Raw genomic sequence first — 25,795 nt, 5'->3', positions numbered from 1 at the left:
GGGAGGAAAATGTAAGGTCCCATTTTGGCATATTAAGTTTGTTTGTTTGTTTGAGGTAACATTGATTTACCACAGTAAGCTTCAGGAGTAGAGCTTCATACCTTGACAACTGTATATACCATACCATGTCCACCACCGAGAGAGTAGTTACCATCCACTACCATCCAATGACCCCCTCTACCAGTTCCTCTCACTCCACACCCTTCCCTCTGGCAATCACCATTCTGTCTTCAGAGTCTAAGAACTTGATTTTGTTTTGTTTGTTGACATGTTGAATTTGAATGGCCCATTTAAACATGCAAGTGCTGTTGCAAGGCAAGCAAATAGTCTCCCAACCAATAATACATGCATAGGAAATATCATAAATCGTTAATTGATGAGGAAAAGACTCTACACTTCCAACTGATGTGTGAGCAAAGAATGGGAAAGATGATTTTAAAAAGGGAAAATATAACTAAATAATCAAACATGGGAAAATATTTGATCTCACTAATAATCCAAGATATGCAACTTGAACCATTGATAAAAGGTGTTTTTAGTTAAATCAGAAAAATTTTAAAAATAATGACACCCAGTGGAGCCAGGGTGTCATTGGTATTCTCATACACTGATGGTGTTATTATAGAGTGGCACAAATACTTTGGAAAGTAAGTTGCTGAGAATCATAAAAATGCTTATATCCTTTGATTCCATTTTTTCACTTTGGCAATTACATCTTTGAGATACTGTCAGCGGATGGTATTTACCATGGAGTTATTAATATCAGAAATTTGAAAAACAAAACAGTGTGGTCAACAGCAGGGCAATGGTTACATAAATTCTGCTAAATCTGCTCGGTCTGAGCAGTAATCATCTGCGATGGCGGGTTACCTCAAGTAACCTGCTGGAGACAGTTCCTCCTCGTGGCTAAGCTGATTCCAATAGACACAGAGGATGTAGGCAGGCATGGCTTGTCTCAGGACTGCCAATGGGGTCCAGGGCTGGCAGAAGGGATCTTCCAGCCTGGGCACCTGGAAGACAGAGTGACTGTGGCTCCCAGGACTGGCTGGAGTCCCTGAGAGCCCAGAAGGTAGGAAGGAGGAACCCATATTCTGAAAAGCCTGTGCCTTGTTTCTACGTTAGGTTGCAGATTTCCACAAATACCCTATGTGCTGCAGTGGTCCTTCCCCAGGATGGAGACAGAACCCAATAACCCTGCGTTGCCTGGGGAAGGAGCGTGTCCCTTAAAGTTTGCCTCCCTGCAGTCAGCATTTCCACACCCTCTCCCACTTTGCATGGGCTTTGTCTTAAAGACACCTAAAATCACAAGTGAAGTGGCTCAAGATCATCTCTGTTCAGCCACTCAGGGAGCTATTCAAATGCGTGGTGTACAGTACTCATACAACCAAGCTGCTGCCCCGGTTACTAGGCAATTTCCATGGTGATTACTAAAGCTGGTGAGGAATGCATTCTCCAGTCTTTAGTGGTTAGCTGGAAATCAGCAGTCTTCTCAGAGGGATATTTTGTAGGAGTCAAATGACCTCCCAGTTTTTCCATGTGTGTGAGGAGGAGGGAACGCAGCCTCTGCCTCCCGGAGAGTCTTTGTTAGAACAGCCTCATGACCCTCAGAACAATTTGGCCAAGGGCACTTCAAAAATGACCCAGGGAAGTAAAACCGACCAGAGAGTGTGGCCAAGGCAATCGGCAAGGGCTCAGAGGAACACTTCCATGGGACCCCAGAAGACCAGGAATCCGGACTCACTTTGTGCTCCTTCCCATGACTTCCTTGGAGACAATACTGTGTCTTTCAGGGGAAAGGATATCCTGAAAACACTCCACAAATAGGTTTTATGGACCCCACTCCCACTCCAGACCAAAGAGATCCAAGATACCAAGGACTACAAATCCCATAATGTCGTCACCACCGAAGGGAGGGTTGCTGGGACTCGAGGGTGGAGTTAAGCAGCCAGGTTGGTATAAAACCAGACCCGCGGGCCTTGGGGCTCTTGGGTTTTATAAAACCAGACCTGCGGGCCTTGGGTTTTCGCCAGCTCTCAGAGTGCTATTGGGGATTCCAGCGCAGCAGAACAGGTGGGACACATTCACTGATTTATCTCCCTCTCTCCTGAGTTAGTCATTTCTTCATTTCCCCTTCTTTTGTAAATAAACCATTTATTAACCTTTCGTGTGTGCCTGCAGTTGAGTATTATATATCTAAGTCCCTTCTAAGTGCAGGTGAGGACCCATTTCATATTGGGGTTGCCCTGTAACTTGTCTAAGTCAAACAGCACTTGGATCACTTTCTCAGAAGTCTGTTAGAGTGACTGCTGTCCTGAGACTACGAGTTTTCTCCCCAGGCTCCAGACAAGGGGGTTCCCAACTAGAGACTCTGTCATCCTGATATGTGCATCTGATTTGTTCTGGGGCTCCGGGCCGCGCTGGTACCGGGAGCATCCCCAGTGGGCGGGTCTGACTTATTTCCTCAGACATCAGAAGGAGGAAGCCGGTGCTTCCTGTTGTCTCACTCTTGTTCTCTCTCCGGCACTTGATTGCCCTCTGGGCCTTCTCCAGGTCGAAAGTCACACAGCCATCCCGCTCTCCCCGGTGAAGGCCACAGCCTGTCCTCAGTCTCATTTTCACAAGCCTCATTTTACAGAGCTGTCCTCTGAAAACAGGCTGTTTGTGCTCAGGCTCATCTGAGTTTCTTACTGTGTAAGCCAGTTTTGTCAGAAAAGAAAGGCTACTTAGTACTCCTAGAGACTCGTGGGTCTCACCCCAGGCTCAGTGAATCAAATCTCCAGATGTGGAGCCTTGAATTTGTATTCCCCAAGGGATTATGATACATAGCCAGCCCATCTATATCAGATGTGGAAATGGGCCCTGGAAGGAGAAGTTGCCTACTGCATGCAGCCATTTGGCTCTCAGGGGTGGTGGGGCCTGGCTTTACTCCCCTTGGCAGTCACATGGGTCTGATTGTTTCTGCTGCTCACTGTGAACACAGGTGAGGACAAAGAAATGGACAAGTCGACATTTATTTAACACTTAGGAGTTCACACCCAAGACACACCCCATTTATCGACACCCTTGTGGAGATATACCTATATCTGTATATCATTTTAAACCTTTTAATCATGCAAAAGGAGAACAGAAAGGACACCATTTAGACAGAATTTCCATTTATGGTTACTTGAGCAATTTCTTGTCGCTGGATGTGGTTTCCTTAGCTGAGCGTCCCTGCTCACCTTCATAAAGCCAGTAACAATAGAAAATCAATATACTAAAGACTTTGACATCTACAAGTGTCCCCTGAAAGGAAGAACTAGTTTCTTCTACTACCCCACCCGCCAAGGAACCAGCAAACAAGACAAAATTACAGAAATTCTGGGGAGCTCCCAAGGGCAGGCCAGATCTGTTTTGTTCATCATTTATCTTTAAACCTGAGCATAGTACTGAATGTACCCAGCTAATGATGGTTCTTCTTAGTATTTTTCAACTTTATGATGGTGTGAAAATGATATGCATTTGGTAGAAACCATACTTGGAATTTTGAATTTTAATCTTTACCCTGGTTAACGATGTGGTGAGAATCTGTACAACCGTTCTTTTTTTCACTCTTAGCGTAGTATTCAACAAACTACAAGAGGTATTCAACACTTTATTATGAGATAGGTGTTGTGCTGGATACTTTTGCCCAAGCGTGTCCTGAGCACTTCCACAGGTAGCTTAGGTGTATGAAATGCATTTTTGACTTTATTATTTTCAACATCACCCCATCGTAAGTCAAGAGAGATTTGTATCTGACACGGTGGTGCTCACCAAACACCTGTCAAACAAATCTAACTGGAGCTTGTTATTGCTTCTATTAACCCAGTGTTTTGTTTTCTTCTGTTTACTCAGCATCAGCGATCTCCCTGGCTTCTGGAATGAAGGAGTACCCTATAAGGCAGGAACACTACCTGCTTCTAGAACTTTATAGAAGAGCTTTTCACTTCACCAACTATGAAAAGTCTTCCCTCCTAAACTGCTAGGTTTCTCACCTGAGGAATAGTAAATCGAGCCCAGTGGTTTGAGGACCCCAGGGGGCTGTCTCAGTTCTTGTCCAAGAGAGGAAAGAACTCTGTAAGGCCAGAGTTAGGCAGGAAAAGAAGAGATTTATTGATGGAGAAGAGGAAGGACGGGCGCTTTCCTCCCCTCTCTGAGGGGTCCCAAGTGGGTAACCACTGAGAGGGCAAGAAGTAGGTGCTTACATGAATATAGCAGGCAAAGAGTTGGGGTTTGGCCATTGGGTGGCTCATTGTTGTGTCTTGCTGAGTGGCTGGGGCCTGTGGCATCTCCTAGATTACTGAAGCCCACTGAGTGTCCCACATACTCTGTGCTCATTTCCTAACTTTCCTAATTTCCTCATTCAATGGCACCTCCGTGTGCTCAGGGGTCCAAGTTGGGAAACTTCAGGGTTCTCACCAGACACTGATCTCACCCACTTGTGCCCAACAAGTCCTACCTCTCACAGAGGTCTCCCTCATCTTCCTTTCCCTCTGTGGGCCTCAAGTACTTCTTTGTTCTTCCTTCTACTCTCTTCTCAAAGAGAAAGCTCATGTTGTGTTGGTCTAATGGGTAGGTTTCCCAGCCACTCATGGGGCCATCGTTCCTGGGGTGCCATCCTAAGGAGGTTCCTGATCCTTGATGCATCAAGCACATCCCACCACTCTTTCCCTTCTGAGGCTGCTCCAAGGCAGTTTCTCATGTTAAAGTGTCCCCTTTACTTTGGGATTGGACATAGCGGAAATAAGTTGCACTATCTCTCACTTAAGCCAGAGAAATATCATATATTCTTCAGTCCAGTTTAACAGATGGAGTTTTGTGCCAAAGCACCAGATAATATTAAATTTGAGATGGGGGGTGTACAATAAATAATTTTGTTGGGCCCTTCCTGGTAGCCTAAGGGTAAGTCTCAGTGCTATCGCCACCCAGGCCTGAGTTCAATCCCCAGCCAGGGAGCTACGCCACTTATGGCACAGGAGACCTCTCTGGCCTCGCCCGCTGCTCCCCTCAGTAGTGTATTTCAGTGAATCCACCTGTTCTGCTCCCCACTCTGTCTTTGGTGAATCTTCTCATACAAATGCCTGCCACCACTTCTGGCCTACATCCCAGTTCTTGTATGCATAAATAAATAAAAAATAAATCTTAAAAAAATAATTTTGTTTTCTTCATTCAACTTCTGAACTAGTTCAGAGATTAAAAGGAGACATAAGGCATGTAGATGTCACATCGTCTCCTTTGGGTGACAGGATTCACCCAAAGTGAATTTAGTTTGACAGGATTCCAGTTTCCAAAAAACTTGAAGCATGGACCAGCAGATTGCAATGCAGCTCTCCCCTGGGAAAATCAGAGAAGGAGAGGCCAGAGCAGGGTTTGGTGCTAATAGATACAAGGATAATTGGTCCTTCCTATGTTTGGAAGGAAACACAAGGAGAGGGGAATTAGTATGACCCAAAAAAAAAAAAAAAAAAAAAAAAAAAAAAAAAAAAAGGGCGTTTTCTCTTCTGAGGCATTCCCGGGTTCTCTATCTTGATAAACTTACAACAACATCCAGGCTCATCATTACCCCCAAGCTCTTTGTTCCTCACACTGATGTGGGACTTCAGGCCTTTATCATTACCTCCCATCTGGGTTACTTGAATTAGTCCATTTGGGCTACTGTAACAGGATGTGTAGGCTGAGTGACTTATAATATAAACGATGGAAATTTAGTTTCTCATAGTTCTCATAGTCCAAAATCAAGGTACTCGTAGATCCAGTGTCTGGTGACAGCTTCTTCAGCCACACACAGTTATCTTCTCTCTGTGGCCTCACATGGGGGGTGGGGGAGGGGAAGCAGAGCTCTCTGTGGCCTCTTTTACAAGGAACTAACCCCATTCACAAAATCTCCACCCTTGTCACATAACCACCTTCCATAGGCCCCACCTCCTAGTAGCATCACATTGGGAATTAGGTTTCAACATATGAATTTTAGGGGACACAAACTTTCAGACAATAGCCGCTCAGTCGGTTTCCCCTTCAGAAGTCACCTCCCTCTTACACCTGGAATATCTTTCCCAAGACAAAGATCTGACCATTTGACTTGCTCCTAAAACCCTCCGTGGGATCCTCATCAATTACAAAATAACGTTCAAATTTGCATGCTCTTTGTTGGGTAAGAACCCAAACCTTCTGGTTGAGAGCACAGTAGAGAACAGTTGCCAAGTTTCTAGTTTCTAGTTGCCAGGACTGGTTGCCCAAAATGTAGCTCAGAAAATTGTGGTAAAGTTCATCTAAGCTCAAATCAAGAATCAAGTTCAGGTTCCTTAGTTCAGCATCAACCAGAAAACCAAATGTGTGAACCTATCTTTCAATGGCTAGATATGTGATGTGGCATAAGCATGTTGAGTCACTGAAGCATTTTCCTATTCCATTTGCACCTTTTCAGGTCTGTCTACAGCAGCAACCTCAGTCAATAGTCACTCATCTGGACCTTCTGAAATGGAGCACAATTTGATAACATCGTTATCAGCTCAGACCCTCTGCTTTCTTGTTCTGATGGACACCCCATAGACTTTAGAATGAAAAGTCCCAATTTAAAACATTGTTGGGGTGGCTGCCACCATATGTGCTCCCTCCTCCTCTGACTTATGTCATCACAGAGGACTGCATTTTAACCCACTGAGTGGCTCAAGGGGTGACAATGCCTGTTTCACATAGTCTCATCCCAAACACAGCCCAGCCCAGCCCTGGGGCTCCCGTGTCTGCCTCTGCAGACGCTCAGCTCAGCCCTCTCCTGAGTAATCTCGGCATTACTCAGGGGCTGTCCCGAGATTACTCACTGTGTTCCAAGCCTCCCAGGCCTTGCAGTGGAGCTTCCAGAGGTCACCATTCTCCCCTGCCCAGTCTCCTCTGGGTGTGGAAATGAGCTTGAAAGGTGTAAAGTAAACAGTTTTCTGATGACAGATGGTTCTGGGGTGGAAAATAAAAGCAAGAAAAGAATAATGACTCTACTTTTTCCAATGTTTTCTTTTAGGGAAATGTCATAATAAAACAGAAAGGAAGCAGTCTTTTGCCATAATATATATTTCCTAGAATACTGCAGCAGTGGTTTTGTTGAATAATCAAGGCTTCGTCTGGCTGAACTAGACACTTACAGTCAAGGATGAGAAAGAGAACCCAATCCAGGTCCCTGGAATCCCCTACTACTTCCTTCAGGGATATCCTGGGGAGGGACTCAGCTCCCCTAAACAGAGAAGGTGACCAGCAGCAGCTTCTTTCAGCTGGAAGTGCCATCTAGGGTGACACCAACCAGTGCTCACCTTCAGTGGCCATGGGAAGGTCAGTGGGTGCTCACCCTGGTGCCCCTCCTACAGTTTCCCCAACCAAGGGCCTATCTTTGGATCTCTGAAATGTGCAGTTTGTTCCTTCCCAAAGTCCCAGCTGAGAACCTGGGTCTGAGCAGATGCTACGGCCCTGACAGGTGAATCCATATCTGACAAGAATGCATAGCTGGCTCCACTGTTGTCAACAGATGGACAGGCCTGTTCCCCAAACTCCATACCGGTTTCCTCTCTAGATGAGGGTAATCAATATCTACCTGGGTAAGTGACTGAAAGAATAAATGGCATAAGGTACAAAAAGTCACCAGCACAGCCTGGAACATGCAAGACATTTAGTAAAAGATGGTACATTAATAATTAGTTAATAGCCTCTGCTTAAAAGTTACCTTAAAAGAAAATCTTCCTACCCACCTCTGCAGAACATGCTCTTGCCATCAACGACCCACCTTGCTTTATTTACTTCACAGTGCTTCGGTGCTTTTATTCTCTATGTACTCACTCTCTTTGCCTTCACAGACCTGACTGGTCTGTGAAGCTGCCTGAGGGCAGGGGACTTGGATCACTGCAGAGTCATCAATGCCTGAAACAGTGCCTTGCGCATTTAGATGGTAAAAAAGGAAAAAAAAGAATAAATTACCCCAAACTTGGCTCAGTCTCCAATAATAAATAAAGCAGAAAACATTCATGAACTTTATAGTTTTTTAAATATCTTATTTTATGTAATTCTTACATAATTTTTCATTTTTGCACACTGTATGCATTTTCATTTTGGTTATATTCCCCATAGAATTGCACCCCCCCCTTATTTTGACCCTAATCCTTCCTCTCTTCCCTCCCCGTAGTGTGTCTCTGGTTTATAGTTGCTTGTTGATGTTGATTTTTACTTTGTATTAATTCCTCTTTTTCCTGCACCCCTATGTTTATAGCAGCACTATTTACAATTGTTAAACTATGGAAACAACCCAAATGCCCAAAAACAGACGACTGGATCAGGAAGATGTGGTACATATACACCATGGAATACCACTCAGCAATCAAAAAAGATAAACACATGCAGTTTGCAACAACGTGGATGGAACTTTATAGTTTTTAAAGGACTTTCATATCAAACCCACATCCAGATGAGGAGACACTTCTTGCCTGCCCATCGCGTATGTCACTGTTGCCCTGGCTGCAGACACCCCTCCCCACCTCCACCCACCACCACCCCCAACTCAGAACAGACTTTCGGTCATGGCTTTCTTTCCTGGGCCTCCTGCTTAGGAATTTCATCCAGGATGGTGGGTGGGGGTCCTCTCAAATATGACTGTATAATTTATAGGGCCTGGTGATAATGCCATTTTCAAAAAATTGATTAACAATTTTAAGACAGTGACAGCAGAGCATTCAGTGGAACAGAAGGTCACTGCCCAGGAATTCACCCCATGACCCAGCTCCCCTCAGCCCTTCACCTCTTCTTTAAGCTTTGTGGGACTCCTTGATGATTATTCTTCACTTTCCATATCTTGAATATTTAACACCACAAACTTGATCATCAAAAATACTCCGGGGGCCTCCCTGGTGGCGCAGGTGGTTGAACGCCTCACTGTGAAGCTGTCTGCAGCCTCTACAGCGTGGGTTCGATCCCGGCCGGCCGGCCAGCAAGAATCCCACATGATGAAGCAGACCTCTCCAGTCTCGCCCACTGCTCCCCTCAGCAGTGTATTTCTTTCTTTCTTTCTTTCTTTTATTTTAAAGATTTATTTATTTCTTTATACAAGCACTGGGTACAGTCAGAAGTGTGGGAGGGTGAGAGAATTCACCAGAGCCAGAGGGGGGAGCAGAGCAGGCAGAAGGACCGAAGTGCACTGCTGAGGGGAGCAGCAGGCGGCAGGAGAAGTCTGCACGCCATGTGGGGCCCTCCTCCGGTGGCCGGGGAGCAGCCGGGGATCGAACAGGTGCTGCAGAGGCTGCGGGCAGCTTCGCAACCCAGCGCTCAACCGCTGCACCACCGGGGAGGCCCACAGCAGTGTATTTCTTCAGTCTGCTTCTTCTGTTTCTTGCTCTGTCTCTGGTGAATCCCCTCAGCCTCCTGTGCATCCGGACTGTACTCCAAGATTCCACAATCCGCAGCTAACAGAAATGCTGCTGCGTTCCTTTTTCAAGAAAATCACTTTTATGAATATTATCATCATGGGTATACAACTTTTAAAATTATTTTATTCACTTTTTTCTCTTCTTAAAAGAGTATGTTGAAGTTAATTTTACCTATTTTTCATGACTCAGTCATCACTTGAATCCCAGTGACATTCTGTGACTTATCAAGAAACTAGTTAGGGCTGCTTCTCTCTGCCACAATTGGCCCTAGCCTGCTATGTTTTTAAAGTTTTGTATTTACGTTTCTTAAATCTTCTATGACAATAAATGAAATATCTTTATACAGGTAGAGTGAAAGTCTCTTTCTTCCAATTTTGATCTGCCATAGATCTAGAAGAAGATAATGCAGGCTGATGGAACTGCTTGTGAGTTGTCACTGTGACTGAAGTCACTATCTAATGGCCCCCCTAGAGTGAAGTTGGGATATTTAACAGCAGAAATTTTGTGGCATTTAACTTGTCTCAAGTCCTTTTCTTACGGATTTAATCATCCAACAATAACTCTTGATCATCAATTGCCAGCCTTTCCCCAGGCACCATGGCTACACCATGAACAGGGAGGGAGCTCCCTGCCCTCCTGCACCCAGTTTATTTCCTAGCTGTTGGTTGTGGTCCAAAAAGTGAAATTGCAGAGTAACTAAGTTCCAGGAGACAAAATGTGGCCATGTGTGCCTTTTGAATGGGGTTCAGGGACAGACAGTCAGAAATGTGTTAGGACACACACACATACTCTTCAGACTCTGCTCCCAAGTTTCTCTAAATCCATCCCAATGTCCCCCTGCCTCAGGTGCCAAAGGCACAGCTGTGTGTGGAGGAAATCAGACATTTACAGAAACTAGAACTGGACTTCAGGACCACTTGTGGACAAGTATTGGCAATTATGAAGCAATTTCAAAAAGAAAATTTCATATATCTGAGTGTTCTCTCTCCTTCCCTGCCTTCAAACCACGATGCCCTGCAAGATATTAGAAGTGGAGATTAGGCAGGTGCTCACGGAGCACTTCTTGGGCATCTACTGTATGAAGGTCCTGTCCTAGGCGGCGAGCCCATGCATGAGCAAACAAACCCCAAGCCCTGAGAAGATGACAATTTACTCTATGCAATCTGAACCATCTCCTCTCACCTCTGAGGGACCCAAACATGTCCTCATTCACCTGAACCCTTTAAAAAATGGGTTGTTTCTTAAAAAAAGAACAACAAAAAAATCTGTTGACTACGCTTTTCTTTTGCAAAGATTTCTCCTCAAGAACTACAGTTTCTGCTTACTTGCTAATGTAGGCAGTGTCTTCATGAACTCTTTTCTTACTGTGTTGCTTTTGTTAAGAAAAATGAGAACAGCACCCTTTGCTTTCTTCTAATGACACAGCAGTCTTTCCCTTCCACATTCCCAACCCAACTTGGCAATTTTCCACTTTCCACCTTCAGGTTCAGTGTAAGTCTGTGTGACATGTGAGTCATGTCGTGGCGGGAACTCACCTCTACCCTGTATGCCATGCCCTGAGTTATGTTTCACAGTGGGAAGGTGTAAAGCAGACCTGAGTTCAAATCCTGGGTCCACGGTGACCAGCCACATGGCCGTGGGTGGGTCACAATTATTCCCCTGGCCCTGTTTCCTCCTATAAAGTTGATTTTCTCAGGTTGGAAGGGAGAGTGGCAAATGCTGTTCACACAGGAGACAAGAGGTTATCGTGAAAATACACTGGAAGGAAAGAAATACAGGAAACAGTGCAGTGCCAGGACCAGACTCCAATGGATCCACTGTCCCCCTTCCTGTCGCAGTGCTGGGCCCCGAGGGTTCAGTTAAGGCTTCTTCCCTACTTGTCCACCTTCCCCCATGAGCTTAAGATCAGGGACAACCCAGATGACGTCAGGGATAGCCCTGATTTCCTTTTTTTTTTTTTTAATAGAAGGGAACTATAATAAAATTCATGTGTAATACAGAAAAGACAATAAAGTTTCCAAATCAAGCGCCCAGAGTTACCCCTCCCCTCACGGGTAAAAGTCCACCCAAACAGGATTGGCCCAAAGCAGGGCCACTGAGGCCCGAAAGCCTGCCAGAAGTCTAATGAACATTCTGACAGGGACCTACAGAAAAGGGTCAAAAACAGCCAGACAAGTCCGGAAGGAAAAGAGCAAAATAAAAATCAAGATAAAAGCTGCATTTGTTAACCTCCCCATGGGTCTCTCATCCATGTCTGTGTCAACCAGTCCAGGACCAAAAAGCAAGTGCAGCTTCTTCACGTGTCTCTCAGCTCCATGTGCCTCCTCCAGGTCTCCTTCTGGTTCTCCATTGTGCTTCCTTCCTCTGGTCTCCTCTCCAGCTTCTTCTCTTCCCTGCTCAGCTACACCCTCCCTTGGGTGGGGCAGGAAACCTGAACCTCCCCTTTCCCTGGACACCATCTTGTTACACATCTAAGTACAAGTCAAGAAAAATGTGATGCCAATTTGTTTCAATATTTGTGTTACATTTAATCATTTGTTCATGGTGAAGCCTGGCCCCAATTTCTTTTCAAGTATTTTCTGCAGATGTTCTCGGACAGTATCAAAGTGATCAAGAAAGTTAGCATTTCTGCCTTCTTCCACGACTCTCAGGCTACCTCGCACACCAGGGCTAGCATGTCTTGCTCAAGCAAGTGCCTTGTTTTGTTTCTAAAGTACCATTCGGCAAGCTGTGAGGTCTCTTGAGAGATTGAGAGGCTGGGCCCATACAAACCATCTCTCAGGGATAAGGCTGCTGAGGCCTCACTTGGTGCGCCCTGGGTTGCGGTCAGGCCGTGCATTCAATTCCTCGGCTAACAGAGGTCCTTTACTGATTACCTGCCATAAGCTAGACCACTCTGAGAACATTTTCTAAATATAATTTTGCTTTATTTTCATCACAATCTTGAAAAATAGGTCTTTGTTTCAACATTTTTAGATTTCTAGGGGTAGAGACAAATGTTTTGTTTCCAGGCCAGGAAAGGCTCTTGTTAAGCCATGGTGAGAGTAAGGGAATGCTGGGAACTTCCTGGGCAACAAGACAATTGAACCTCAAGGAGAACAGGGATGTCATTCATAATCTTACAGTAGCAGGTATTCATGTGCTGGGTCCCACCCAAGTGACTCAGCCCAAAGCATGACTCAGTTTACCCAGGTCTCTGGGCATCTGCTGTTGCTCCTATTACCCTGACCTGTGTTGTCCCTCTTCACACAACTTCCCTCTGCTTCATGGCTTCTGCTTGCTCACCAGTTCCCTCTCTGTCCTTTTCCAAACCATTGCTTAGAACTGGGAACTGGGAGTCCCCCACATGTGTCTCTCCTCAGCCAATCTCCAGTCTTATAGGCCTGGTCCTTTCTGCAAGGCCACCCTCAGCATCTCTGGGCTCCCACAGGGCTGCCTTATGTGGACAAGACCCCAAGGTCTTGTCAGTGTCCATGTCCTGGGCCCCTCCCTGTTAGTAGTAGGTCACCTGCACAGAACAGAGTCACCAACATTCAAGAAACATTCATGGCTGTGGGTACTGGGTAAGTAACAGCTCAGCCCCTCAGCTTGGCACTGCAGCTTGGCAGAAAGATATTGACATTTCTGTAGTTGAGGAAATGGGCCCTTGGGAAGATTCGGTATTAGCAAAGCAAGGATCAGACTCAGCTCTGCGATCTCTAAATCTCTGCTTCCTGTTTCTGTCCACACAGGATTGGTGGGAAGAGGGGCTTCTCCTGACTTCTGCCTGTTTTCAGTCCTCATCCTGAAATGACCTGAGCACCCTCCATTAAAAGACCCATCAACCCCAAAACACTCTCCCAGCCTTCCAGCAGCTGACCAAGTGCCCCTGTTAGAGTCCCTAATGAATAGACAGTGAAGGCCCTGGTCTCCCTGAGCCTCAGAACCCGCCATTGGCTTGAGAGCCAGATAAGTCCTGAGATTGTATGAGGTCAGACCCAGGTTGATGGCACTAGGACTAAGAACTAGGGACTTGGAGGACCAGCAGGAAAGGTTGTCCTGTGTGACTGTGGTCAGAGAAGAAGCTTGGAGTAGCAGTGGGCAACGAAGGATGGGAAAGACCTCCTTTTTAAACAGCCACCTGGGAACCTCCAGGCTGTAGATGATCAGGCTTCTGTGCTCACACTGGAACACGTGGTCACAGAGATCATGATTAGACAGTGAGACAAAAGATTCAAAATCAGGGGCCTCCCTGGTGGCTCAGGCAGTTGAGCTCCTCACCGTGAAGCTGTCTGCAGCCTCTGCAGCATGGGATCCATCCTGGCCGGCCAGCGAGAATCTCATATTGTGAAGCAGACCTCTCCTGCCTCACCTGTTGCTCCCCTCAGCAGTGTATTTCGTCAGTCTGACTGTTCTGTTCCCCACTCTGTCTCTGGTGAATCCTCTCACCTTCCCACGTATCTGGCCTGTACCCTGGTTCTTGTATAAAAAAAATTAAAATTAAAAAAAAAATCTTAAAAAAAAAAAGGAAAAAAGATTCAAAATCAGGACTGCCCTGGAAAATCCACTGCTTCTTGTGGTGTTCAGGTTGGGGGAGTGTGGTCGGGTCAAACTTCATTTGTGAGCTTCAGTCAACCGCAGGTACCTGGGGCCCAGGAAGGAGGTGGCTCTTGCAAAAAGATAAGGGCGGCCCTCATGTGAGCTTCTCTCCCCTGAGCAGCGGCCCCAACTGCTTCTCAGTTCCTGTGGTAAAAGCATGAAGATCAAGGGGGAAAGGACCTGTCACCTTCTCCTTCTCTGCTTCCCCTTGTCTAATCCTATGTCCCCTTGGTCACTGAAAGTCTGATGAGCCCCAATTTGTCCTCTTCTCCCAGCCAACTGCATGCATCACATGCCCAGCTTCCCTCCTTGCAGATGAAGAAATGGAGGCCTTAGGGAAGTAAAGATACTTTCCAAGATCATTGAATAAATTTCAGTGCCAAACATGGGGCTAGTCTAAAGGCATCTATCATTTAAGACTTTATCAGTCCTATCTTTCCCCAAGAAGAGAATGTGACCTGTGTCTGGCACTGAATTAGGTACTATGAGAATGAACAAACAAAAAGATAAAAATTTCTACTCAAGAGGTTCGTGAGCTATTCGTGGAGATAAAACAGGAAAGCAAAAATAAATACTGAAATTCAACTTAAGCTCTTACTCTCCATGCTGCATGTCCTGGGAGGAGTCTGAAGGGCCGTCTTTGAAACATTTGCACCAAAAGCACCATGTGTCTAGTGGAGATCAAGGAGTCTGAGTTTTCCTAGGACCTGGCAAGTCACACAGTTCTTTTTCTTTCCTTCTTTCTTTTTTTCCCCCAAAAACATTATGTCTAACAAGACAAGTACATATTTTAATTAACTGTGACACGGAGACATGAAATGAGAACATGCCATTGGAAAAATGGCACCAAGAGACTTAGCTTGACTCAGGGCTGCCACAAACCACCAATTTGTCAAAAAATTAAAAAAAAAAAAATGCAGTGTCTGCAAAGCAAGATAAAGTGAAGTACAATAAAACCAGGTATGCCTGGATGACTGTTTAATGCACTCTACAACAGATGGACATAAGAGTAATTTCCAGCCTGGGACTTTTGAGCAAATAGGCAATGAAAGCCAGTTAAGCCACACCGTTCTTTATGTTGACACAATTGGCAATAGGGAGCTACTGTGTGTTTCAGAGCTACTGAGTACTGCAAGCAGACTGGGAAACTTGGCAGTGTGAGATAGCACAGGATGGACTGGGGAGGAGGAGGTTGGGAGAAGGCCCAGCACTAGCCACAGCCAAGGCGGTGATGATGGGGCAGCCCAGAACTGGGCTGAAAGCCGAGTATCTTCTCTACCCAGCCCTGGCCACCACATGCCTTCATGGTGCCAGTTCCAGTTGTAAGTTAACATCCACGTGTGGGGCATCCTACTGAGGCCCTCAAAGCTCCCCCACCCACTCTCCGGTACTGCAAGCTTTGTGAGGGCAAAGCTCAGATCTATTTTTCTCTCTTATATCCCCAGCACTCGTAGCCTCGACCCAAGTGGTTATAGAATGAAAGGAGAAATTACAAATGAGTGAATGAAGAGCTCAGTCACCACACTGGGCATTTTGATAAAGGATTTTATATTTGCTCTCAGTTGCCCAGTTTCTACTTTCTTGGTGGGTACAATAATATGCTCTCTTTTTTCTTACTCTCCTTTTCCAACGGTAGCATATTAGGGCCACATTTTTAAAAAATTGATATTCCTCTAGGATCTGTTTTCCTTTTCTGTCTTTTAGTTTCTGACCATCAAAACAAAATAAGGTCATGACAGGAATTTCTTAAAATAGGAAAAAGCATTATTAAGAAGCCAGGAAAAAAATAGTCACTCACATGCTCGTCATAAAGAAGTTTCCATAGTCAGCTTTTTGGTATATTCCTCAGGATTCTGACATCTCTTGGGGACAGAAGAAGATTTCAATGACCTGAACTTGAGGACTCATTTTTTTTTTTTAAGATTTATTTATTTACACATACAAGAGTTGGTGTACAGGCCAGAGATGTGTGGGGGTGAGAGGATTCACCAGAGACAGAGTGGGGAACAGAATAGGCAGATTCACTGAAGTACACTGCTGAAGGGAGCAGTGGGCAAGACAGGAGAGGTCTGCTGCACCATGTGGGTTGCTCCCTGGCCGGCTGGGGATCAAAACTCGTGCTGCAGAGGCTGTGGTTTGCTTCATAGTGCGGTGCTTAACCCCTTGCACCACCAGGGAGGCCCCAAGTACTCATTCTTAGATGCTCTATCCAGCTGCTCAGTTGCAACCACTCCCGAAATTCACCCAGGAGCCATTTCCTCCCTGTCTCCTCTCCCTTTGTCTTAGGGCTTTCCCAAGACCCTGGGGAGCCTTGGGAAGGCTGTCTTTTCACTTAAAAATAGAAACTAAGGCAAGCCCTTGGACTTGAGCTTCTCCCCTGTAGCCTGGCAGCCAGCCCTTTCTAGTGAGCAGGTGTCAGGTGGACAGGTGTTTGGGATTATGTGAATTTGTGATGCTATTTTCCTGATCAATGTTGCCGAGTATACTTCCAGACTAGTTCCATGACACTTTCAGACAGTTGAATCATCCGTCAGCATATCACTAAAATGAGTTATGAGAATTCTTCAAAATTACATGTTTAAGGTTTTTATGATTTCTTCATTTGAGGGATGACACTGGTTCCTTTGCAGTCTCTTCTGAGAATAATACCGGCAACTTAGAAGCTACCAAAGAAGTAGAGGAGGGCATAACAAGAGGTTTTATATTTACATCTTGTCTGCCAATTTACATACAATTGGCAGTTGTAGCCCAATAGCTCTGATGAGGAGTCTGAGGCCAGGTCCACACTCAGTGGGAAAGTGATGTGGTAGATTAGTTTGCCATGAGAATGGACTGGAATAGTGAATGGCAGCTCCTTTTGCCATGCTGAGTATGAGAGTCTAGATCTTCAAGGAGCTTAATGAGTCTATTGGAAAGATAAGCCAAATTCAAAGTCAAATAAAATGGGTTAAAATGAGTGCTTTACTGCAGTTCCCACGAGGCAGAAATCAGAATGGGCTAGAAAGTTCTGAAAAGCAGCCAGACAATGACCAGGGAGGAAGAAGACAAGCCCACCCTCCAGACTAAAGGAAAGTACATTGATGGCACGCACCAGGGGAATGGAAGAAACCAGCCACTTCAAAGTAAATGTAAAACATTAGCTTATGTATAGCTAGAATTTACTGGGTACGTTAAACCAATCTAGAACATAGAAAAAATTTTAAAGTTTTGAAAGTGATGATGATCATGTTTAAACTTGTCAAATGTTCAAAAACAAAGAGGGGAAAAAACAAAAACAAAACCAAAATGTTATATTACCATTTTCTGCTGAACCCCTTAGGATCTTCCTGCTACTCCCATCACCCTCCCTCACATTGCCCTGTCCCTGCCCCCAAAATATGATGCCTCTCCTTTTCTTTCTTCCCTTTCTCCAAGTTCACTCTACATGATTTCCCCCTTATTTTGAACTCCCCAAATTCTCTCTCTCTCTCTCTCACACACACACACATTCACACACTCACACACATACATATATATAAAACACTTGACCTACAGGACAACCCATTTGTGTAAGTTGAACATTTCCAATATTTTTAGGTTTTTAGTCAAGTTAGAGAATTACTGAGAGGAGAGGCCAGATCTTCTCTTATGTCCATCAGATTCTGCAACACTGAGCTCAGACTAAGAAAGAATCTTAAAAATTGTGAGTAAAGCCTACAGCAGGGATTTCCTATGTCAAGTACAGGAGGTTGGATTTCTGTTGCCCTTTTTTAATGTTTTAGAAGGGATTGTTCACTTGGGGGCTATAGGCCTCAAAGAGATTGCCAATAGGAGTATATTTCAATATAATTGAATTCTTTTGTGATCTTATGTTCTGTATTTCACTTTACTCATTTAAAAACATTGTTAAGAGATGGGATTTCACTAGATTGATTTCACTAGACTGCTGCAGGCATCCATGGCGCCAAAACAGCAGGCTGAAAAAAAGCCCTGGATCCTGATGTTTGGTTGGGCATTTTGCTACTTCAAACAGAGATCACCCCTTCCAGCCTGTGCTGACAAATGTGGTGTTACGGGAGGTGTTTTCAAGGATTCCTCAAAGAATCCCTTAAAAGCAGGAAATATATCCTTCTTTCTTTCTCCTTCCTGTGTCCCAGATGGCAGGTATAATGGTTGGGGCTCCAGTAGCTGTCTTAAGTCTTGGGAATGGAGCCACACATCTGTGCAATCAGATAGAAAACCTAGTTGGGAGGTCATGGAAGGCTGAACAGCCATGCACCCTGTAGGCCCTCCTGCTTCTGAAATATGAAAAAGAAATAGTCTTCAAGTTTCCTGATGTTTCTGCCATACTGTACTTCTGTTACTTGCTACCAGGCCTAAAATACTGATGCAAAAAGTCTTTTTCTGAAGATAAGCTGAAAATGGTGTTGTTTATCTAAAGAGTTTTCAGAAATTGTCTCTCATTCTTAAGAAAGAATCATTTCAAACCTAGAGGATGACTGTTTTAGTGCTTATTTTGTATCTGGTATTTAAACAAAAGCAAATTGTGTGGAAATGTATTTTGTTTGGTTTCCATTTTTGACACAACTAATGAACTTGATAACGTTTTGAAACTTTCCTTTCTAAAAGGAGACTAAAGCCACTACTTTAGTCTACTTTGGTCTCCCCCAAAGATAGAGAACATTTATGAATAATTTGGTTTTGTACCTACTGACTCTGAATTTATGATATGACACTTTTTAAGAATGCATCTTAAGAATTTTAAAAGCTGAATAGTAAAGATTCTTCTGGCATGTCCTTTATATTATTTTTTTTTTTAAGATTTAGGGCTTTCTTTTTTTTTAAAGATTTATTTATTTATTTATTTATTTGTTTGTTTATTTATACAAGCACTGGGTACAGTCAGAAGTGCGGGAGGGTGAGAGGATTCACCAGAGCCAGAGCGGGGAGCAGAACAGTCAGACCGACAAAATGCACTGCTGAGGGGAGCAGCGGGCATGGCAGGAGAGGTCTGCATGCCATGTGGGACCCTCCTCTGGTGGCCGGGGAGCAGCTGGGGATCGAATTGGTGCCACAGAGGCCGCGGGCAGCCTCGCAGCCCAGCGCTCAACCACTGTGCCACCAGGGGAGTCCCCAGTAACATACTTTTTTAAAGGGTGCTATGTTTACTGAAAGGTATAGAAGTCCTGTCCTCAAAATAGATTATGATATAATGAGGGCAAAAAATACATGAGGAGATAATTAATATACAGCATGTGTCCTGAGAATGATGCAATCAGCAAATGGTATAGTAATTCAGAACAGAGAGTAATTATGATGTCCTTGGAAAGACAGGCTAGTGCTAAAAACCAAAGAAGAATAACAACAATGAAGTCTGGAGAAATGAAGAAATATATAGGTAGACCAGATGACTGGAATAGAAGCCTAGTTCAAATAACAGCTTCTCTAGAAAGTCCTTCCTGACTTTTTCGGCTAGAATTAATCCCTCCCCATCCCTCCCCTCCCCATACTTCCATATAGCTTTGTGAATGCTTCTACTAAGTAGAGGGTGAGGGTCGCTATGAACCATCTCAGCGCAGGCAGAGACATTGCCATTTTTATAAGCACCATCCTGACATAAGCTTCTGACATTCTGATGAATTAATATCAGTTTTGATGAATCTATATAACAAATCATCTCCGTGTAATATTTTCTTGAAAATTATATAGACAAATAATGTTTTGTTGCAGGGCAATTTTTATCTAGATACATTACCTGGAGAAACATAAAAAAGAAAATTAAAATCCTATCTTTAATCCCACCACCCAAAGATCATACATAACCAGTAATAACATTTTAGTGTTCATCCTCACACCGTAAACTCATATAGGTTTCACTTTCTCAAATCTGGCCTGGAAACTCAGATCTAATTTCTCTGGAATGGCTATTCCAATATTTGTGGGATGTAGTGAATATAAATTTCAATGTGCAGACTGAAGCTGTTTGAGCACGACCCCAAAAGTCAGTGGGTAAAAGCCAAACCCCCGAAGGCCTTTGTTGTACCAAAGAAATGGATAACCCACAAATATCAAGTGTGTTACAGGTGGCTGAGGATCTTGAGAGAAAATTGAGGAGACCGTCCTTAGAGAGCTTGAAGAATAACTCATCCCAAGGTTCACAGGCAGCCACTGCTGAGGTTCATGAAATCATGTAACTGGCTCCCTTAGAATGAGTGAAGATTATGTGAAGCTGCACTCCCAAAATTATATAGTTAAGTTAATGAATGGCAAATCAATAAAATAAAAAAATCGACTCAATTAAAAATAATTATTGAGGTGAAATTCACATAACATAAAATTAGCCACTTACAAGTGAATAAAGCCGTGGCACGTAGTAATTCCCAACGCTGGGAAACCACCACATTTATCCAGGTTCCAAAATATTTCTGTCATTCCAATGTCAGACCCCCAATCCATTAAGCAGTTTCTCCCCTTTTCCCCTAGCCTCTGGCAATCACCAATATGTGTTATGTCTCTTTGGATTTATCCCTTTTGAATATTTCATGTAAATGGAATCCAATATGTGACCTTTTGTGTCTGGCTCCTTTCTCTTAGCATACTGCTTCTGAGGTTCATCTGCATTGCAGCATGCATTAGTACTTCTTTTTTATGATTGAAAAATTCATCTATACACACATATGTATGTATTTGTATACATGTTTATCCATTCATCTGTTGATAACGAACCTTTGAATTGGTCCACTTCCAATTGGCAAGATCCTTGTTAAAGGGAATATTTGCAGATCTAGAAATGTATCATTTCAGAAATAAGGAGCAGAAGGTCATTTGAAGTGACCCTGTTGGTCCACATCACCTTCAGTTTGGAAGTATAGTGCACTCAAATGCCCCTGGGTCTATAAACGGTGAAACTCAGAAAAACTCATTATAATTATATTCCACAGTTGCTTCCCAATTTTATAACACCTATGTGAGCAAGCATAAAAGCTTCTCTCCATTTTATAAATGAAGAAGCTGAATTCTAGAAATTAGAAGCCAAATAATCTGACTGGAAAGTGTTAAAAGTCTGGAGACCAAGCCTCCTACCAATTCTAGCCCCCACCTCCTTTAAACAGTTACCACTGACAACCACCACAGTGAAAGACAAAGACCCCAGTTGGAAAGAGATTTGTGTGTCAGGAATAAATCTGGTGATAATAAACAGAAATGAACAACTGCAAATCTGTAAGAATGAGACTGATGTTCAAGGACAGAGAATGCTTTACTGGACCCAAACACTCCATTTTCCTTGTTCTCCATCTACTTCCCACACATCAAAGCATTTGACGAGGAATTCACATTTCATCTCTGTGGCTCCTATTTCCGGAAGACCTGAAAGGAAGCATCTTGGAAGTGGTGGGGGGAGGTGGGCAGAGAATGTCTGGAAGGGGAGGCAGGCAACATACTGACCTCTTATACGCAGAAGTGTGTAGCAATGTTTGTGGAAGGAAAGATTGAACAAATATGGTTCAACACATTTTTTTTTTAAATACAGTGCAACTTTTTCTACTAGGCAGCTCATCCTCTTTGCATTGAAAACAAAAGCAAAAATCTCTACCAAACAGTGACCCTCATCAGTTCCATGCCCGTGCCTCTCCTACCTCTAGAAGAAGGGGAGCAGGGCTTTCTTACATGCATCAGTTAGGGTGGAGGCTGGAATGCTGTAATGAAGAGACCCCAAGATGTCAGTGGTTTAAAGAACCAAAGCATTTTAATCCCCCTCTGCACAGTTCCAGGCAAGCACTCCAGGCTGGTGGGCAGCTTTGTGCTGCCTGGTCATTCAGAGCCCCAGTTTTCTTCTGAGATATTGCTCTATCATTCCTGTGACATTGTCATTTGCATGCCAAAACTTGGTGCTGCAAGTTCCAAGTGTCCACTTTATAGAAAGAGAGAAAAAAAAAACATGGAAATTGGCAGTTTGCTTCTAGAAGGTACCACAGAAGGCTCACCTCCACTCCCAGGCAGAGGGTCTCTATGTTTTGATGGAATCTTTTTTCCTGGTCTTTCAACTACATGTCGAAGGGAGCTTTGAGGGAGGCCGATGATGCAGACTTGCTCTTGGAAACAAGGAAATTCAGTCTGGATTGGTGAAGGAGGACCACTGAGTGTAATGAAATCAAACATGGCCTCGGTGTGACCAACACCCGGTAACCTACACAAGGAGTCTCCCCTGACACATGAAAAAGTCAACTGAAGATACTCAGTTTCACAGAGGGCAATAAATACATGGGATTTTTAGAAAAGTTTCTGATATACAAGAATTCATATGAAGCTTCAATTTGACGTCAGGGAGGATACCAATGCCCCCCAGCACACACACACAGTCACATACTCATGCACACTCTCACACTTATTCACCCATGCACCCCACCGCCATCACTTCTCTGGGGAGGAGTGAGTGGGTCCCTGCTAATAAACAGGGGAGGAGGAAGAAGAAATGCACTTAGCCTGTGTCTCTGAAGGGCCTTGAACCTTCACCTGAGAAGACTGGTCTTCATCAAATGGCGTCCATCCATGTCCCATACCCCCAGGAATCCCTCAATCTCTTAAAGAATAAGAAGTCCCTCTGAGATACTTACAACACCAGGAAGATTTTAGGGAAGAAAAAGCTGGCAAATGGAGAATGAACCCCATGAGTGGCTTTCTTCATTTTGTGATGGTTCCTAAGACTCAAAGCCACCCACACCCCTGCCTCTGACTGACACCCAGACAAGCAGGCGCCTTCCCAAAGTCCAGCAGCAAGACAAGCTCCCCCTCAGCTGGGATGTCCTAGTGATTCTAGCCCCGAGCATCAGAGCCCCCTGCCCCCCGACTTCAGGATCCCACAAGGCACTGTTCCTGTTCCCATTTCTCCATTTTATTTTCCAAAAACTCAACTGCCCAGACAGTGGAAATTTTTATTCTATTTCCTACAGCTTCCTGCTCTTCTCATCCCTAAGAAGGTGCTATGGATTGGCTCAACAGTGTCAAGATGTGAAATAAATTTTCATGAAAGCAAAGGTTGAAAAAAGAAAAAAAAAAAAACAGGGCTGAAGATGAGAGTAGGGGGAGGAGAGGGAGGAGGGAAATGAAGACTCTGAAGCTGACATGCTACAGACCAAAGGCACCTCCTTCTCTCCTTTCCGTTCCTTGGAACCACAACTCCCTGAAAGGACAGCTTGCCCTGCCCTATTATGGAGACACAGTTGGGTTGGAGGAGCAACCGTTCCCAATAAACAGATATGGGCAGCCCGGCTTTCCCTTTGGGAGTCAAACAGCCTCATCCGTGGCCCTAGAAGCCCTCCCCACCATGGATTACACTTTGTTTAGAGTCACAAAACCTTGTGGGGTGTACAACTGTTTTTAGGGCCCAGTCCCTTATTTGGTCTTTGGAAGAGGACATTTTCCTGTGATTCATAGCTCTCCTATTGTACTGGTGCAACAAGGAGGTTATGAACCAGGAGACAACAGATCCAAAAAACAATAAAGCAAAGACGTGGGGTGAGCACCTGTGCTGTGTACCTCTGTCCTTAAGCACAATAGTTGACTTTTTCTTTGATGAGAAGGGAACTCTGCCATTTGGGCCTCAGAGTTGGTCCTGTTAAGTGTTGCTAACATAAGGAAAGGCAGGGTGGTAATAATGGGGGACTTTTGTGATCAGACATACTTGGGTTCAACTCTTGGCTCCTAACCTTCCTAACCTTCTGGCTATGTGCCCTAGAACTAGCACTTAGCCTCTCCCAGGCCTGGTTTCTTCACCTGCAAAATCAGACTAAGAACAGTGCAAAGGGTGGAAGACTAATGGAATATGGCAGTGTGAAGAGGGGGGCGGTCACCAAAGAGAAGGCCTTCTGGGGTCACAGTTCACTTGGCGTAGGTCAGGTTCAAAATTTCAGGCTCAGGAACCCAAAGTCACTCACCACAGGGGTTCCAATGAACTCTACTCTGACTCACAGAAACTGATGATGGCCAGAATGCCCTATTGCCGACTTGCTGATTTAAAGTGAGAAATACAGTTGCTGGGAGGACCAGTCAGAGCTTTCCCAGTCAATGGGTAAGTGACTTGGGAAGTGAAAATGTCACTAGGACTTTGTTTGGTGAATATGGTTGAGCAACAAGCGGAACCAATTAAATTCATTAAATCAAATGGTTTATTATCTGCTCATTTCTGTAGTTTGTGTCTCCTGTTCTCCACACTGCTCTCACCCCAAACATCTTGCATTCCTATGAATGTGCCTCATTCTCTGACATGCACATTTCTTGGTTCCCCATCCAGCATCCTTTTCCCTCTGAATAATTCTCACATGTTTAACTGGGACTCACCCACCCCGTGGGCTTCATGGAGATTAACTCCACCCTTACCTTCCATTCCAGGCCAGACCATGATTGATCCCAAAGCAAAATTTATAAAAGAATTCATACACCATGCAAACCATCAATTGGGGGCAAATATGTGACTTCATCTGACTTAGGGGGAATTGCAGAAATCTTGCTGGAAATATGGGAACAGAATACCCTTACTTCTAACCTCTTTAGTATAATCCTAAAATAGGTGTAGCCACTTGCCTTCCAGAGGAAGGGCAGCATTAAGCTGACACACAGCAGAGAGCAGAACTGAGAGAATAGTGAAAAATACATCTGGAGCCCTGATCAAACAATGTCTGAAGCCCACTTTCCAAGGACAAATGGTTTTCAATCTGGGGGATAGGTGGGGAGCAATGCCTCTTGAGACATTTTGGAAATATATAGGACCCTTGGTTGTCATTGTGATTGGAGATATTGCAAGTTATTGGCATTTAGTTCACAGATGCTAAGAATATTAGATGTTCTGTAATGTGTGGACTATTCCACATGGCAGAGAACTCTCTTATTCTGCAAGTCTTGTGATTGATTTATTCCATAACAGTGTCAGCAAAAATTCTGTTGTTTTAGTTTGTTTTGCCTCAGAAGCAGAGTTTGAAGTATAGATTTCTGTGTGGTTTATTTATTTCAGGAAGCAGAGAGAATGTGGTGGTTAATTTTAGTATCAGCTGGACTGAGCCATGGAGCGCACAAATACTTGATTAAACATTATTGTGGGTGTGTCCTGAGGCTGCTTTTGGATAAGATTAACATCTGAATCTGTAAACTCAGTAATTTCTCTGGAGAACACTGACTAATACAGAGAGTGAGACAGGGATGCAGAAGAGAACCCAGTGGTAAGTGAGGCTCAACACTACCTGGAGAATGGGAGGCAGGAGCATCTATCCATGGGTCTTTGTAGGCCTAGAGTATCTCCGAGGCAGCGCTCACTTTCCTCTCCTAGGTACATTCATGCTGGTAAGTGAACACGCTGAGATCCAGAGAGGGCAAAGCTCAGGATAAAAAGCCAAGATGCTTGGGATGCCCTTGACACAGCTGCTCTTACCTGAAATGCGAAGTCTGCAAGGAATCACAAGAGCTGGGATCGGCCTGCTAGCAGAATGCCAACCCCCAAATTGTCCATATCCTAATTCCCAGGATTAGGATATTACCTCGAATGTTACCTTGTGGCAAAAGCAACTTTTCAGAAATGATTAAGTTGGGACAGAAAGATTATCTGGTTAGACATGATGTAATCACAACACTCATGGTAAGAGACACAGAAGAAGCAAAGGCGCCTGGTGATTATGAAACAGGTGGCAGTGATGTGCTTTGAAGATGGAGGACGGAGCCGAAAGCAGATGGCCCTAGAAATGCAAATGGTAAGGAAATGGTTTCTCCTTTCAGAGTCTCCAGAAGGAACCATCCTGGGTAACACCTTGACTTTGGCACAGAAACTGGTTTTG

Source organism: Talpa europaea, assembly GCF_964194135.1.
Source record: "Talpa europaea genome assembly, chromosome: 14".
NCBI classification, from domain to species: Eukaryota; Metazoa; Chordata; class Mammalia; order Eulipotyphla; family Talpidae; genus Talpa; species Talpa europaea.
The sequence above is the reverse complement of the archived record's forward strand: the minus strand, read 5'-3'. Positions refer to the sequence as shown.